General features: G+C 46.8%; 1 protein-coding gene across 1 annotated transcript in view; it reads left to right on the top strand.

The window, feature by feature from the left end:
* The first annotated feature begins 9,541 nt into the window (after positions 1 to 9,541).
* Positions 9,542 to 16,708, top strand: part of LOC138761742 (collagen alpha-3(VI) chain-like) — a 380,600-nt gene continuing 373,433 nt past the window's right edge. The window contains exon 1 of the mRNA XM_069934408.1: positions 9,542 to 9,764. The gene's annotated coding sequence lies outside the window, so the exon portion shown is untranslated. The remainder of the gene's footprint in view (positions 9,765 to 16,708) is intronic.

Genomic DNA, 16,708 nt, shown 5'->3' with positions numbered 1-16,708 from the left:
GAAGTAAAAACACAATGCTGGAAAAACTCAACAAGTCAAACAGTGTCCTTTACAGAGCAAAGATAAAGATATATAACCAATGTTTAGGGCTTGAGCCTTTCATTAGGTATGAACAAAATATAGACAGGCTCCCAAACAAAATGGTGGGGGTGGAGGGGCAGAAGGAAGAGCACAGTCCCACAGGCAGGTAGTGCAGAAACAAAAGGTCTATATGGATATTTGGGTTTGTGCCTCTTGAATAGGAGGTAGAACCAGGCAGTGCGGGAGTGGAAAACAATGAGGTTGGAGGTCATGGAAAGGAGATGACCAGAGGTGATGAGGTTAGAGTTAGTGCTTGAGATGGTGGCTTGATCCTGTGGAAGGGGTAAGTAAAAGGATGTGTTTTAGGGGCGGACAAAAGCAAATTACTTGTAATATTGCACTGTTTTTTTATTACATGACCATAAAAGGATTTGAATCTCTGCTTGAAAGTAGCCTCCTTCTGATCCTCTCTGGATCTCAGCCTTTATCCTCAATCTATGTCCTTTGATTCTGTCTACCTCTGATATTGAAGAAAGGTTACCTAGAGCCTATCCTATCTTCCTTATTTTTCTTTGGCTTGGCTTCGCGGACGAAGATTTATGGAGGGGTATGTCCACGTCTGCTGCAGGCTCGTTGGTGACTGACAAGTCTGATGCGGGACAGGCAGACATGGTTGCAACGGTTGCAAGGGAAAATTGGTGGGTTGGGTGTTGGGTTTTTCCTCCTTTCTCTTTTGTCAGTGAGGTGGGCTCTGTGGTCTTCTTCAAAGGAGGTTGCTGCCTGCTGAACTGTGAGGCGCCAAGATGCACGGTTGGAGGCGATATCAGCCCACTGGCGGTGGTCAATGTGGCAGGCACCAAGAGATTTCTTTAAGCATTCCTTGTACCTCTTCTTTGGTGCACCTCTGTCTTGGTGGCCAGTGGAGAGCTCGCCATAGAACATGATCTTGGGAAGGCGATGGCCCTCCATTCTGGAGATGTGACCCACCCAGCGCAGTTGGGTCTTCAGCAGCAATATCTATTCCCCTCATAATTCACCTCATCTGATCCAAAAATGAACAGGTCAAGTCTCTCCAATTGCCACATTGCTGAAACGCTCCATCCCAGGCAACATCCTGGCCAGTCTCCTCTGCATCCTCTTCACCACTATCATGTCTTTACTCCAGTGTAGTGAGCTAAAGACATCAATAAGTTTGAATGAGTGCAGAGAGAATTTACTAGGATGTTGCTGGGACTTCACAAACTGAGGTACAAGTCAGGACTTTATACCCTGGAGCAGAAAAGAATGAGGGGAAATTTACAGAAGTATATAAAATTATAGAGTAAATGCAAGTAAGCTTTATACACTGAGGTTAGGTGAGATACAAACCAGAGGACATGCATTAAGGGTGAAAGGGGAAAGGTTTAGGGGGACCATTAGGGGGAACCTCTTCACACAGAGAATGGTGGGAGTGTGGAATGAGCTGCCAGCTGAGGTGAATGAGGGCTAAGTTTTAACATTTAAAAAAAATTTGAATAGGAACAAAGATGGGAGGGGTATGGAGGGCTTTGGGCAGAGTGCAGGTCAGTGGGATGAGGGAGAATGATAATTCATCACAGATTAGAAGGGGCAAAGAGGTTGTTTTTTCTGCTATAATGTTTTATGGTGCAGTACTCCTGCTGAAGTCTGACCAATCTTTTGTGAAATTTGGGAGCAAAACCTCCCTTCTCTTGTGTTCAATGCTTCAGCTAATGAAGGCCACTGTACCATATGGCTTCTAAACCACATTATCTGCTTGTACTGCCACCTTCAATCATCTTTGGACATGTTTATCAAGGTCCCTCAGTTCCTCAATACACCCAAGGATCATGGTGTTTACCCTAGTTTTTGTGATGTGATCAATTTTGCTGAGAATCCAGAGAAATTGAAGAATTTTACACGTTTCAAATTGACTTCCCCTACTATCCTAATCATCACCTCTAAAAGATCTGTCTACATGCTTGAAGCACCTCTTCTTTTTCTTATTATGCTGTAACTGTGAATATTAGTTATCTATTTTTATATTATATCTTTCTGTACACTGTAGGAGTAGTTTCTTATTACAAAGTACCTATTTGGCAGCATTATGAATTTCAGTGCACATGTGCATTGCACTTGTGGTGTGTGGCAATAAATTCATTATCATTCATTTTATTTAAACTATTTAAGTATGTCATAGAAGGCAGAATGAAGAATGACACATGCAGATAGGACTGTTGAAATAAATAAATATTTTATCATTTTATGTACGATGAAATTTGCTGTGGGAATGCCGCTTTCAAATTTTGAAATCGTGAGTTCAGCAATCGTTAATGCTGAAACCATGTCTTCATATAATCAGAATCAGGATTTATTGTCATGAACAAGTCATGAGATTCGGTGTTTTGTGGCTGCTTCATAGTGCAAAAATTCATATTATGAAGCATCTTATAACATTACTATAAATAAAAATAATTAATGTTCTGTGGTGGTGTGAGCAGTGGAAGAAACACAGTCACCCACGTTGAGGGTCGTTAATGACAGTTTTTAATTCAAGTTCAGCACGCCCTTATAAGGGCAGCATGAGCTCAGTCACCTGGTGCATTGTGACCTCATAATCGCTGCCCAGGGTACGCGCTGGAAGGGATGCCATTTCCCTATGGCTGTCCCGTCACATGGTGATACAAGTGGGGCCGATTCGCCGTGAGGATGTGCACCGCCACACAACCCCCTCACCCCCCCACCCCAGAACCAGCTTTGGTTGACTGTCGCTTTGTCGCTTGGGCACGGCCGTCTGCACCGGCTGTGATAAGTCCAGATGGGCCACCTTCGGGTGGTCCACTGTAAAAAAAAGTTCCTCTCTCCCCCCTCCCCCCTCAATGTGGGTTCCATTGTACCGGTACAAGACTTAATCTCCGGTGCACCTTGTGGTCCCCTCTGCACGAAAACGAACTAGGCCGAGTCAAGCTCTTTGTAGAGATGAAACAGCTGGGTGCCATGGCATGCTGGGGGTGGGGGAGCTAAGGAGGCCAGTCACCTGCAATGGTCCGCCAGCAGGTTTTTTTGTCGGTGGCTGTGGTGTCAGGGTCTGGGCCGAAAAAGTCACCCAGCAGGGAAAGGGGTGTGCCATAGACCATCTCCGCTGCTGAAGCCTGCAGATCCTCCTTGGGTGCTGTCATAATCCCGAGGAGGACCCAGGGTAGTTCGTCCGCCCAGTCTGGTCCAGAGAGCCTGGCCATAAGCGATGCCTTCAGGTGCCTGTGGAACCTCTCCACCAACCCATTGGACTGCAGGTGGTATGCTGTGGTGTGGTGGAGCTTGATCCCCAGGAGGTTCGCCATCTGAGTCCACAGGGCAGATGTGAACTGTGCCCTTCTGTCACTAGTGATGTGCACCGGAACTCCAAAATGGGTGACCCATTGGCTGACCAGAGACCTGGCACATGTCTCCACGGAGGCCTCCTAAATCGGGACAGCCTCCGGCCACCTTGTGGCCTGATCCACCACTGTGAGGAGGTAACAAGCCTCCTTGGACAACGGCAGGGGCTTGACAACATCAACGTGGATGTGTTGGAATCTGTGAACCGCCGGGTCGAAGTTCTGGATGGGGACTCGTGTGTGTCGCTGGACCTTGGAGGGCTGGCACCTGGTACAGTTCCCGGCCAGTTCCGCCACCTCCTTCTTCAGCCCGTGCCACACAAACCACTCTGCGACATTCCGCACAATTGTCTTTACCGCTGGGTGATGGAGGTCATGGATCAGGCTGGAGACCTCCAGTATGGCGGGTCCACCGGGTGCGGCATGCCTGTTGAGACGGGCTCCCAGGCATCCTTGAGTTTGAGGCCCAAGATGGCGCTCCGCAAGGCCTGCATCTCAGCATCATTCCTCTGTGTCTGAGCCAGTTGTTCGTAATCCAGGCCAGGCGCGAGAGTGTTGATGGCTGGACGAGAGAGCGCATCCACCACTACATTGTCCTTGCCAGCCCTGTGTCGGAAGTCAGTCGTGAACTCAGATACGTACGAGACGTGGCACTGCTGTCTGGCGGACCGCGGATCCTTGGCCATCGCCAGTGCTTGAGAGAGGGGCATCTGATCCGTGAAGGCTGTGAATGGCCTGGCCTTGAGGAAGTAGCGGAAAGCCAAATACAGCACCAGGAGCTCCAGGTCAAAGGCACTGTATTTGAGCTCCGGCGGGCGGAGCTGCTTGCTGAAAAAGGCCAGTGGGCGCCATTGTCCATTGAGCCACTGTTCCAGACCCCCCCATTCCATAACTGAGTCGTCCACTGAGAACGCCATGTGCACCTCCCGCCGCGGGTGCACCAGCAGCGTGGCACTGGCTAGGGCCTCCTTTGTCATGATGAAAACCCTGTCCGCCTCCTCTGACTACGATGAAGTCTTTGGTGGCCATGAGCACGAACAATGGGCACATGGTGCGCACGGCTCCAGAGATGGAACGATGGTAAAAGTTCACCATCCCCGTGAACTCTTGGAGGCCTTTCAGGGTGGAGGGTTTGGGGAATCGTTGAACAGCCGCTACTTTCTCCAGTTCTGGCGCAGCCCCAGCCGCTGAAATGGTGTGCCCCAGGAACTGGAGGGACTCCTTGCCGAACTGGCATTTGGCTGCGTTGACCGTGAGGCCGAAGTCCGCCAGCCGGGCAAAGAGTGTGTAGAGGTGGGCTTTGTGTTCATCGGGGTTGCGACTGCAATGAAAATATCGTCCCGGTAAATGAACACAAAGTCCAGGTCTTTTCCAACCATGTCCATGAGGCGCTGGAACGTTTGGGCCACGTTCTTTAGACCAAAGGGCATACGCAGGAACTTGAAGAGGCCGAAAGGAGTGATAATGGCCATCTTACCCACGTCGTCTGGATGCACCGAGATCTGATGGTATCCCCACAGAAGGTGCACTTTGGAGAAGACCCGTGCGCCATGGAGGTTGGCGGAGAAGTCCTGCATGTGGGGCACTGGATACCTGTTGTGGGTGGTTGCGTCATTCAACCGACGGTAGTCCCTGCACGGTCTCCAGCCCCTGGACAATTTCGGGACCATATGGAGCGGTGATGCCCAGGCGCTGACCGAGCGCTGGACCATTCCCAGTTCCTGGAGCCTAGAGAACTCCTCCTTTGCCAGCTGGAGCTTCTCAGGTGGCAGCCGTCTGGGTCTAGTGTGCAGAGGGGGCTCTGTGTGGCAATGTGGTGGAAGATCCCATGCTGGGGCAGGCTGGCATTGAACCGTGGCTCTAAGATGGTCGGCAATTGTGGAGGATCTCATCGAACTCAACCCTGGTGGTGGCTACGGTGGCGATTTCGGGCCTGCAGGCTTCTGCTGTGTCCAGTCGGGTGGAGTGGAATGTTCGGGCATCGACTAGCCTTTTGCCCTTCATGTGAACCAGTAGGCCGTGAGCTCTGAGGAAGTCGGCCCCTAACAGCGTGGTACCCAAGGAGGCTAGGATGAACCTCCAGTGGAACTTCTCCTTCCTAATTTGGATTTGTGCCCTGCAGGTGCTGTAGGACCTGATGGTGGAGCTGTTGGCCGCCCACAGGGTTGGACCTCAAGATCGGATGCAAGTCTCTAATGCTGTGGGGGGAAGGATGCTGAGCTCAGCCCCTGTGTCCACCAGGAATCGACGGCCGGTGGATCTGTCCATCACATGAAGGAAGCTGTTTGGGTGGCCAGCCGTCACAGCCATCAATGGCGGCTGGCCTGGTCCTTTTCCTGAAACCCACAGGGCTGGCAGCACTTACGGGCTTGCGCTCCCCAGCGGTGGTGGTAGAAACACCAGGTCGACTGGCCTGGTCTTGGGAGCATCTTGTGGTCTTCCGCCAGGACCAGCATTTTGTCCATCAGCGCTGATGGACTACGGTCCCCAAGCCCATCTAGGTGAAGGAGTCTGGAAGCCCGTTGCTGGGGAGTTAGCCTGAAAGTTCCAAGCAGCAAGGGCGGTGTACTTGCCCGTATCCGGGGGGGTGGTGAATGATGTCGTCCACCCTCGCTGCCGTATCTTGGTCCAGAGCACTCACAACATGATTGAACATTGTGACATCTAAGGAGATGATGCAGAGTTGAAATTGTTGTTCCGCCTTCCCGAACCACATTCTTGGTCGGTGGGTCCAAAAGGGGGGACGCTTGATGGAGACAGCGTTAACCTCTGCTGAATCCATGGTGTTTTGAGTCCAGAAAAACATCTGGGCTCGTCGGGGTCACCACTGTGGGGGTGTGAGCAGTGGGAGAAACACGGCCACCATGTTGAGGGTCATTAACGACTGTTTTTATTCAAATTCAGCACGCCCCTATAAGGGCAGCATGAGCTCAGTCACCTGGTGCATTGTGACATCATAATCACTGTCCAGGGTGAGCGTGGGAAGGGATGCTAGAGTCAGAGAGAAACCTCTGACGACCCCATTTCCCCATGGCTGCCCTGCCACATGGCAATACAAGCGGGGCCGGTTCGCCATGAGGATGTGAACCGCCACAAGTTCATGAAAAGCTAGGCAGTATCTGGTTCATTGATTATTCAGGAATCTGATAACAGTGGGGAAGAAACTGTCCTTGTGTCATTGAGTGCTCATCTTTTGGCTCCTGTACCTTTTCCCCAATGGTAGCAGAGTGAAGAGGGCATGGCCTGGGTGGTGGGGTCTTTGAGGATAGAGGCTGCTTTTTTAAGACACCGCCTCATGTAGATGTTCTCAATGGAGTGGTCTCATGCCTGTGATGTTGCAGGCTGAGTTAACAGTCTTTAGGAGTTTATTCTTGCCCTGAGAGCTGGCACATCCATCCCAGGCAGTGATGCAACCAGCCAGAATGCTCTCCGGAGTATCCCTGTAGAAGTTTTCAAGAGTTTTTGGTAGCATAACGAATTTCCTCAGACACCTCACAAAGTATAGCTGCTGGCGAGCCTTCTTTGTGATTACATCAACATGGAGGCTCCAGGACAGATCATCAGAGATGTTGACACCCAGGAATTTGTAGTTCTTGGCCCTCTCCACTACTGAGCCCTCAGTGAGGACTTGGTCGTGTTCCCCTGACTTCCATCTGAAGTCCGCAATCATCTCAGTGGTTTTAGTAATGTTGAGCGCAATGTTGTTGTCATTCCACCATTCAGTGAGCTGATCTATCTCCCTCCTGTATGCTTCCTCATTACCGTTTGTAACTTTGCCAAAACTGTTGTGTCATCAGAAAACTTATAGCATTGAAATTGTGCCTGGCCACACAGTAATGGGTGTATAATGAGTTGAGCAGTGGGCTAAGCATTCATTATTAAGATTCAATTTCCCTTGAATAAGGGCAATTATTTTTTACACAAACAGAGTCTATCAAAGATATAGGCTTGCAATAGATCTTTCTGAGGTGATTGCAAAGATGATGGCAGTGAGTACTGATGAACAGGATCAGCTACCTTCAGCTATCTGAGTGAAACATGATAGGCTGCAGGCACTGAGAATGTAGTAAAAACACCAAAATTCTGGAGGAACTCAGCCAGTGCCTTCAGCATCAGTCGGAGTCAAAGATATATTGCTGACGTTTCGGGCCTGAGCCCTTCTTCAAGGAAAAATCAGAAAAGGATATATCTGAAAGTCACAGAATTCAAACAACAGGAGAAGAATCCAGACCAACAAAAGGTGTTAATTGGATGTGATAAGGGAATTTCAGATTTATTGTCAAAGAACATACATGACATCTCATATAACCCTGGGATTCCTTTTTCCTTCCAGCGCAGTCAAATGACCCCAATTGGTAGTGCAAAATAAACTGTACACAGTGTAAACATGTAAAAAAAAACTGCAAACTGTCAGCGAGAACAGAGCGAGTGCTGGGTGGTGTGGGTCTTTGATGATTGCTGCTGCCCTCTGATGGCAGCATTCCCTGTAGATGTACTCAATAGTGGAGAAGGTTTTGCCTATAATGTCCAGGGCTGTGTCCCCTATATTTTGCAGAGCTTTACGTTCAGGGGTATTGGTGTTCCCATACCAGACCATAATGCAGCCGGTTAGCACACGTTCTACCACACTTCTGTAGAAATTTGCCAGGGTTTCTGGTGTCATATCAAATCTCTGCAAACTCTGAAGCGCTGACGTGCTTTCTTCATGATGCCATTTGTGTGTTGGGTCCAGGAAAGATCCTCCGAGATAGTGACTCCCAAGAATGTAAATTTGTTCATCTCTGATCCTCCAATGGATCACTGGATCATACACCTCTGGTTTTCCTTTCCTAAAGTCAACAGTCAGCTCCTTAATTTTGGTGAGATTGAATGCAAGGTTGTTGTTGGTGCACCATTCAGCCACATTTCCAATTTCCCTCCTGTATGCTGACTCATTACCTTTCTTTATACAACCCACTTCCTGGTATCTTCGGCAAACTTGTAGATGGTGTTATTGTGGTCTTAAGTAGAGCATGGGGGCTAAAAATGCAGCCCTGTGGTTCTCCATGTCTGTGCGAAAAGAGACAGGGAATGGAGAGATGAAGGGGGAAGAGGGGTGGGATGGGTGGGCTATAACTAAAGCTAGAGAAGTTGATATTAATGCCATCCGGTTGGAGGGTGCCCAGTGGGTCTCAGTCTGGCAGTACCAGACCATTGACAGACATGTCGGCAAGGGAATGAGATGTCTGCCTTTAAACGTTCGTTAGTCGATGAGAGAAGTTTCTGTTAGTTTCATCAAGTCATAAAGCAAACGATTATTTGTCGCGATGTGGTTTTCAGATGAATGTACTAAATGCTACAATTTGGACTTCCTGTTTAAAAATGTTAAGAATATTCTTCAGCATGAAGCTGAAGCAAGGAACTCGGCATCACACATACATGCAGTCAAAGGCGTTCCCTGTAGAGGGCATCACCAAAATTAAATGCAGATAGCATTAAGCTGCAGATCTCGATCACTGGGTAAATTGTTGCCAATGCCAAATCACACTGGTTATCCTTCCTTTTAAGGAGATGTTAAGATTAATTGTGTCTGACCGTTCTGGAATTCCAATCCCCTGCTTTTGAGGTTCATCATTGTTCTCTGTTTTGTGGTCGACCTGAACTCTCATCATACCCTGAATCATGTTAAAAAGAGTGACATCCGAAGAACCCCGGTCCCTTGAACCTCTCTCAATCCTGCATCTCATCTGCCACTGTTTCCCTATCCTCACGGCCTCCAGTCTTGCTAACAAATGTTTTCTTTTGGAAGCCCCTTCCTTTCATTGATTTTTCTTGACCGGCAATTTCATCTCATTAAAAGAACCAGTCCAATATAGCTTGACCCTCAGACAATTTTCCTGAAGGCCAAACAGTGCAAGAGATTGCCGAAATATTATTACTGATGTTATAAGGTGCAATTAATAGAGATAACGTATAATGTTTTATTTTAACGTATATGGTGCATGCAAAAGCCATTGACAAAGTAAGGGACGTTAACGTTAAGAGTTGTCAAGGATTTAAGGAGGAAACCAGGTTTGGAGAGGCGCCCAATGACCTCAGTCGGTTGACATTTCAGGCTCATTTTTTTTGGGTCTGCTTTCAATTTACGAATGTGGTCGAGTTGCGGGCGTGTCACTCGAAGTTGGAGATCGCCCAGCTCTGAGTCGATCCCTCCATCGAGTCAGCTCATCGTTCGAGCTAGACTCCAGGTAGTCGCTGTTTCAAGTTCCCATTTCATCAAAACTCAGCCGCATTGCAAGGAGGATCGGCGGACGGCAACGGGCTTCATCCTGAAATGCTCACAAAGTGAAAACGGAAGGATCCATCCACTGGGCGCACCAGGAGCTGAGGGTAGGAGTCTCTTTCTCCAGACAGTCTGCACGAATTCTGTATCCCTTTGCTCTGGTTGTGGGCTTGAGTGTAACTCGTTCGGTTGGCCATCCGCAATACAATGTAGCAATTTAGTAGCCATCCGTGGAATGATTAGAATTTGGAGGTGGTTTAATTTCAATGGGGTTTAAATGTTGGGGAATTGCTTAAATGTTCAATAAGATGCAAATTTCCTCAGGTAGAGATATTCACTGCGAGCGTTTTTGAGTTTGCCCTCGCTTTCCCTTGAGCTACGAGTTGAAGCCTTGTTTTATAGAAAAATCATCTCCAGTAAAATTATGGAGCCTTGCGCTCAGTCTAACGGCTGCATTTCTGCTTTGAATTAGGCTGTTTTCAGAAGTGTGTTTCAAGTGTGTTTTTTTTTAACTGCGGCGTTGCGTGAAGGCGATGGAAACTGCGGGGAGGACTGTCGGGGAAAAGATCGAACGAAAAAGAAAGAGGGGGGTGGGAAGGGGCGGAGAAAGAAACTGGCGGACTCGATGTCGGACAGGAGGCGGGGGTGAGGACGAATGTTACTGAGTTTGGACTTGAAAATCAGGCATTCCTGACAGACCCCTTGAACAACCTCGACTGAAAAGTAGCCCGGGGGGCGGCGGCACTCAAATCAAACTTACACCAGTGGGGTCCCCACCCCCACTCCAGCCCTTATTGCAATCAACCTTGTTTGATTTCCTTCCGTGACTGATACATAATCTTTGCAGTTCGCATTTTCTTGCCACGCACTCTGTAATCCATGGTGAAGAAAGACGATTCCCCCAGAATTTTCTCAACCGATTACAACAAACGAAGCGACTTGTGATGTTCTACTATTTCCCGCCTGGAGGGATGGTTTGTCTCTCCGTTGTTTCATTTCATGCGTGCCCCAGCGCAAGACAGATCCCAGCATCGACACTGATGACAGCTCGGGTCTCAACGTATTGTTTTCAGAGCTGCCAGATTGGATGACGGTGGTTCGATGCCCCCTTTTGCGTTTTTAGGAGACGCGAGGTTGGCGGGTATATGGAAGAGGCGGGTACAATTGTAATATTCAAAAGACCAAAGTGGATGGATTAATTTAGATGCTAACGTAGCATATGCTACGGGCTCCGCATCTTCAAGCTAAATGCTTGCAAGCTATCAATTCCGACCAGAGCCCACCTAAGCGGATTCGGACATGATTATCTGCCACGCAGGGTAGGGGTACATCGAGCACCATTTTCGGGTACATTTTAAGGGACGTAGAGAGCCCAGAGCGTGATATGAAACGTATAAAAGCAACTTTCATTGATCCAACTTTGCAGAGGCAAATCGTCAAGCTGGCTTGCACGGAGCAGGGAATCCCAAGCAGAACCAGCTGACTCAACTCTGACATGCAGCCTTTTCGCATTGGAATGGGATGGAAACAGAAATAGAGTCACATCTTTCCATCCCCCGCACACACACAAAAAAAAACCCCAGGTGATCTAAAGGATCACCATAATTTGATCCAATCTGGTCTGTACAAAGAGCAAATTCTTCTGTACTTTTTTTAATACTGTGACAGTTTTTGCCTGATTTCCTTTGAAAGAGGCAATACGTCTTGTAAAATGGGGTTAACCAGGCAATTTACTAGGTTGAAGACCCGAGCAAGCCCCATCAAAATCTACCCACGTCCCCTACCTACCTGGGTAAAACTTACCCAGGTGTCCTCCTCTGCCTATTTGAAAGGGGAAAGGGCTCACAGAACACGGAATAGGGCATTCCCTGTGGCGGCGTAACACGTCACTCATTCACAGCAGGGACCCTTAAATTGCAGGGTTGGTGATTTAACAGGTAGGCTAGGTTGCTGTGGCACACCCTACCCAGTAATCTCACCCGGGTGCTGCAATGTGAAAGCGTCTAATCTTTCGTCAAAAGAAAAGTTTTAATACATGGACAATTATGCAAACAGCATGCATCCTATTAAATATTGACAAGCAGCACGATAGTTCTTGGATAAAGGCAAGCTAAAATAATTGTTATTTTCAATGAAGCTGAGAAACCGATCCCCCACTCCCCATTATCCTAAAGACAAAACAGGCGACGTGGCAGGAAGACCCAGCCGCAGCAATCTGCAAAGAAGGTGGATTAGAAGCATAATGATGACTGATTTACTAATTGTTTTAGAAACCACGCAGCAACTGTAGAAATGCAGTTACACTAGAAGTTCATGGGTCAATGATAATGTGTTCAGGAAACAAAATCTTTCAGGTCATGTAATTGTGAGGAAGGGTTATCTGAAAAGAACATTGACAGTGCAAAATCTCTTGCTTCCCTTTACAAATGCTGATGTGTACCACAAAATGAAGGACTGGCAGCAAACAAAGGCAGATCCATCTGTAGCGAGATTGCCTTTTACTGAGAAGATGGCCTTGACGGGTTAATCAAGCAGCAGCCTGTAAAACCAGTCTATTTTCATAGTAAATCCTGGACACTGTGCAAGTATGGACAATTCTGGATTAAATTACTGCCTCGTGAATATGCTAATCTTGTTGTGGGCTAAAAGGGTTGCTGTAGCAATCTTTTTCCAGGTAGCCATTTTGTAGCCACCCTAAAATTATGCAATCCCCTCGGGAAAACAATTTATCTGCTTGCTCCGTGATAAACTTAAAGCACACCCCCTCACTTAGCCATTCCAAAAAAAAAATGATAGCATGTCGTTTGTTACACTACCATGTTTACAATAGACCATGGCAGACTTTCTCCGAGTCGCCAGAAAGCCAGAAGATCTATTTCCTCAAGTCACCCACTGAAGTTTGTATCCATTCATAAAATGCATGAAGCTGCATTTGCAATGATTTATGACTTTCAGTTCATCTCTCTCCTCTGAATTTAGCTTCCCCTGGCATTTGGCATCCAACTTGCTCCTTTCATTCTCTCTTTTAACCCACTAGATGTTTTAAGATTTATATATAAATATAAAACATATGCTACAGGCATATATACAGGAATGAGGGGATTAAGAGAGATATGGACTAAATGCCAGCACAGACTGACTCAGTTACACATCTTGGCCAGCAGGGAGGAATTGGACAGACTGAACTCATCAATCTACTACTCCTTGAGGAGCGGATCAATTTGCACATCTTGGTCGGCAGGGAGGAATAGGACAGATTGACCTGGCTCCATTCTGCATCAATCTACTACTCCTTGAGGAGAGAACCAATATAGGTCAATGGTGGAATTGCAGATGGCACCTCACACTCATCATGTCCCAATGCTGGACTTTGGAGATAGTGGGGCTGAGAATAATGGGGTGGGGTGGAAAAAACATGGTAGATTAGAAGAGGGCAGATGCCAGAAGGAAATAGGGGATGGGGAAGGTTGATAGTAAAAGTACTAAAATGCATGCTTTGTCCCATAATTTGCACTTTTTTTTCCGGAAGGCTACGGGTGGGCTTTGTATCAAATGGTCCTTTCTGCTTGGATTTTGTCACCTAGAAAGGATCATGGAGAGATTGGGGTTGACAAGATCAGTCAGACAGGCAATGAATAGTTCAATGACATAAGGATGAAAGTGAAAATGGTCAGGTAATGGCAGTTAAGGACCTGTGGAAGAAGCACCTGGAGCATTGTGACATTAGTGGTGGATTAAAAGATGAAGTTTTCTGGTAGGAGCCACTGTCTCTGATTTTACACCCACTTTTTGACTGGTGGCAGTGTTCAAGATCAAGTTCATTGTCACATACACCAGGGTGCAATGAGAAAACATGCTTTACACGCCATCTAGCTGGCCTACCCATGCATAGTACAATAACAAATCCCAATATTGACGGTAGAGTTACATAGAGATATTAGAACAGAGCAAAGTCATAATTTTAAGTGTGTGAGGTTTGTTCAGAAGTCTTATCATGGTGGGAAAGAAATCGTCCTTGAATCTGGTGGTCTGTGATCTCATACTCCTGTACTCCTTTTCCATGAGAGGAGGAAGAAAAGACTGGGGCCAGGGTGGGGTGAGTCCTTCAGCGTGACGGCTACTTTTGTGAGACAGCGGGAAGTGTAGATGGAGTCGATGAGGGGAGAGGGTGTGTGTGCGCGATGATCTGAGCTGCGTTCAAGACTGCAATGCTTGTTATCTTGGGTGGAGCAGTTCCCCTCCCACGCATTAATGCATCTTGACAGGATCATTTCGATGGTGCCTCAGTGGAAATTGCTGAGAGAATTCTGGGACATCGCTTTGAACATCGTTGGAGATGTTTAGCCCTGAGGACTTAGAAGTTAGCTGAGCTGAGTGAGGTTACTTATTTGAGGCTCAAGAGGGAATACTTGCAGGAGTAACAGTGGACGCTGGGAGTTCTTAGGTGATACAGACACAAAGTAAATTGTCCTCAGACACTACTTTTCAAAATGTTCTATCTGTTTTAGCTTCACAAGCATTTGCCGTGTTTTGCACGGAAAAAAAAACACTGTTCCATAAAGCAAGCAGAAAGAACATTGATTGCAAACGCTTATACATGGAGGGCGCATTCCCGAGTGCTTTAATTCATTCTCTTACCAGCGGGTTACTCTTTAATTAGTCCGACTGATAGTTGGAGCCCTCTCTCTGACACGACCCTTATTTAAACATCTGGGCTCAAAATACTCATAATTCGCTGGAATCTCCTAAGTTACTAACTGGTGCAGGCAATTTAAGATCAGTAAAGTAGTGCATGAAAAATTAGTTAAATTTAACTCCACCGCGCCGGGAATAGAGCAAACAGCGGCGCAGGGGTGGCAGAACCGGACAATTCGAGGGGAGACGGGAGCGCAGAAGGTGCAAAGCTTTTCTCTGAAATTGCAATGGGATACAGAGATTTGCCTTCTCGTCATTCCGGAGCTGTTTAATGTCCTGCTGCGGCCAAATCTGAACTGAGGTCGAGAGAAAGAAAAAAAAAATTAAATCCTAAAAGCTGTGGAAAAAAAAGTGGTGACCGGTGTCGAGGAATTCGTTGGATGGTTCCCCCGTGAAAAAAGTAAATGGAAACATGTTATACAGATCTATAAACACTTTCATTGAACCAGGGGACGATGTTTGCAATCTGCACCACAAGTGCAGAATAAGTGGATAATGTTAGAGCTGGTCAAAGGGAATTTCCGCGCCGCAGTCTGAAACAAGCCCTGTGTATTGAGTCATGAACAGTTGGAGAGGTGGGTGAGGGGGTGAAACTGGGGGGGGGGGTTGAGATGGTGTGATTTCGGATCTGTGTCTCCCGAGGTTGCAGAGGAGAACAAGGGCATGCAGCATGGGGTATTTGTAATCCGGGTAGGGTGGGTGGGGAAATCAAGGCAAGGGAATGAGTCCAAACCACTGAGCAAATTATAAAGTCGGAAATTAGAACATTTCTTCTGGCACTGTTGGAGGGGAAAATGTACACTTACATCCCCTGTCGGATGAGAATATGTTGATTTTCATTGCAGAGTTCAGCATTCTCAAAGGGTTCTTATCAGCCACCTGATATTTTTGAGTCATTTAAAGTCTTGCATCCACTCTGATGCATTCATCACACCATCACCTTCCATGCTCCAGACTTGGCCTTGGTCCTAGCCCACAATGCAACAAATAATGCCCACTTGCAAACAGACCAGCAGCTAACACCAAAGCTATGAGCACAATTGGAGTTCGCAACATCGACCGAATGATTAAAATGGCTCACCCCTTCAGTACAGGTACACTGAAATATCCAATTTGCAATCGATTTTTATATGAATGTCATGAGTTGATAGGAACCGGAAGCAAACCATTTGGCTCCCCAAATACTGATTTTGCCCCACAACTTTGAGAATCCCAATTGATCCAACTTTTTGTGCTGGTAGGGATAATACTTTCCCTCAGACATTCTTTTGTCATGTTAAAACACTCTTAACAGATTCACCCTTTTCCCCATCCCCATAAATCTACACTCTAAATCCAAGTTGATGCAAACTTTATCAGAATTCCTACCATTGTGATTTCCAAAAATATGATTCTTTGTCTTCTTGTTCAAGTTCATCCATTCAAGGTTCCATTCCCTCCCCTTGTTTGCTAATGTTTCCTCCCTCCCTTATCTGCCTATTACCTTCTTCTTGTGGGACTGTGCTCCTCTCCCTGCCCCTCTCTCGGGCACCTGCCCACATTTTGTCCATTCCTTCATGAAGGGCTCAAGTCTGAAACATTGATTATGTATCTTTATCACTGCCACATAAAGTGCATCGTTTGACCTGCTGAGGTTTTCCTGCACTGTGTTTTTCCTTCAATTATGGAGTCTGCAGATTTTGTGTTTTATTTCAAGTTCATTGTTATGTTTACCATGATACAGCAAGAAAGATTCTTTTGTGTGCAGTTCAGCTAGTCAGTCCATACATAGAACAATTAAAAACACAGTAGCATTTAGTTATAGTTATTGAGAGGGCTAAGAGAGAGTGACTGCAGAGCAAAGACAACATTATTTTGCTGATGTGAAGTTTGTTCAGCAGTCTGATAACAGCAGGAACAAAAAAATCCTTGAATTGGTTTGTGCTTGATCTTGTGAATCTACTTCTTAATGGGAGAAGGGAGAACAGGGTGCGGTCAGGGATGGATGAGTCTTTTAGTATGCTGACTGGTTTTTTGGGGGGGGGAGGGAGCAGTGTGCAACGTGGATGGCGAGAGGAAGAGGAGGAGGTTTGTACAATGATTTGATTTGTGCTCCTATCTCTGCAAGCCCTTGGGTACAGTTGGTTTACCACACAGTGACGCATCCAGGCTCAGTTTTTCCAGTCTATCGTGATAACACAGCTTCCTAATCTTAGTAACAACTTTGTAAACTCTTCTGTACTCTTTCCTATTTTATCCTTCCTATAAACAGGCATCCGAAACTGCACACAACGTTTCAAGTGTGGCCCCATCAACATCTTGCATTACTTCAACATGATGTCCCAACACTTGCATTCAATGTCACGACCAAATGCTC

The sequence above is a fragment of the Narcine bancroftii genome, chromosome 4 (assembly GCF_036971445.1).
Source record: "Narcine bancroftii isolate sNarBan1 chromosome 4, sNarBan1.hap1, whole genome shotgun sequence".
Taxonomy (NCBI): Eukaryota; Metazoa; Chordata; class Chondrichthyes; order Torpediniformes; family Narcinidae; genus Narcine; species Narcine bancroftii.
The sequence above is the reverse complement of the archived record's forward strand: the minus strand, read 5'-3'. Positions and strand labels throughout refer to the sequence as shown.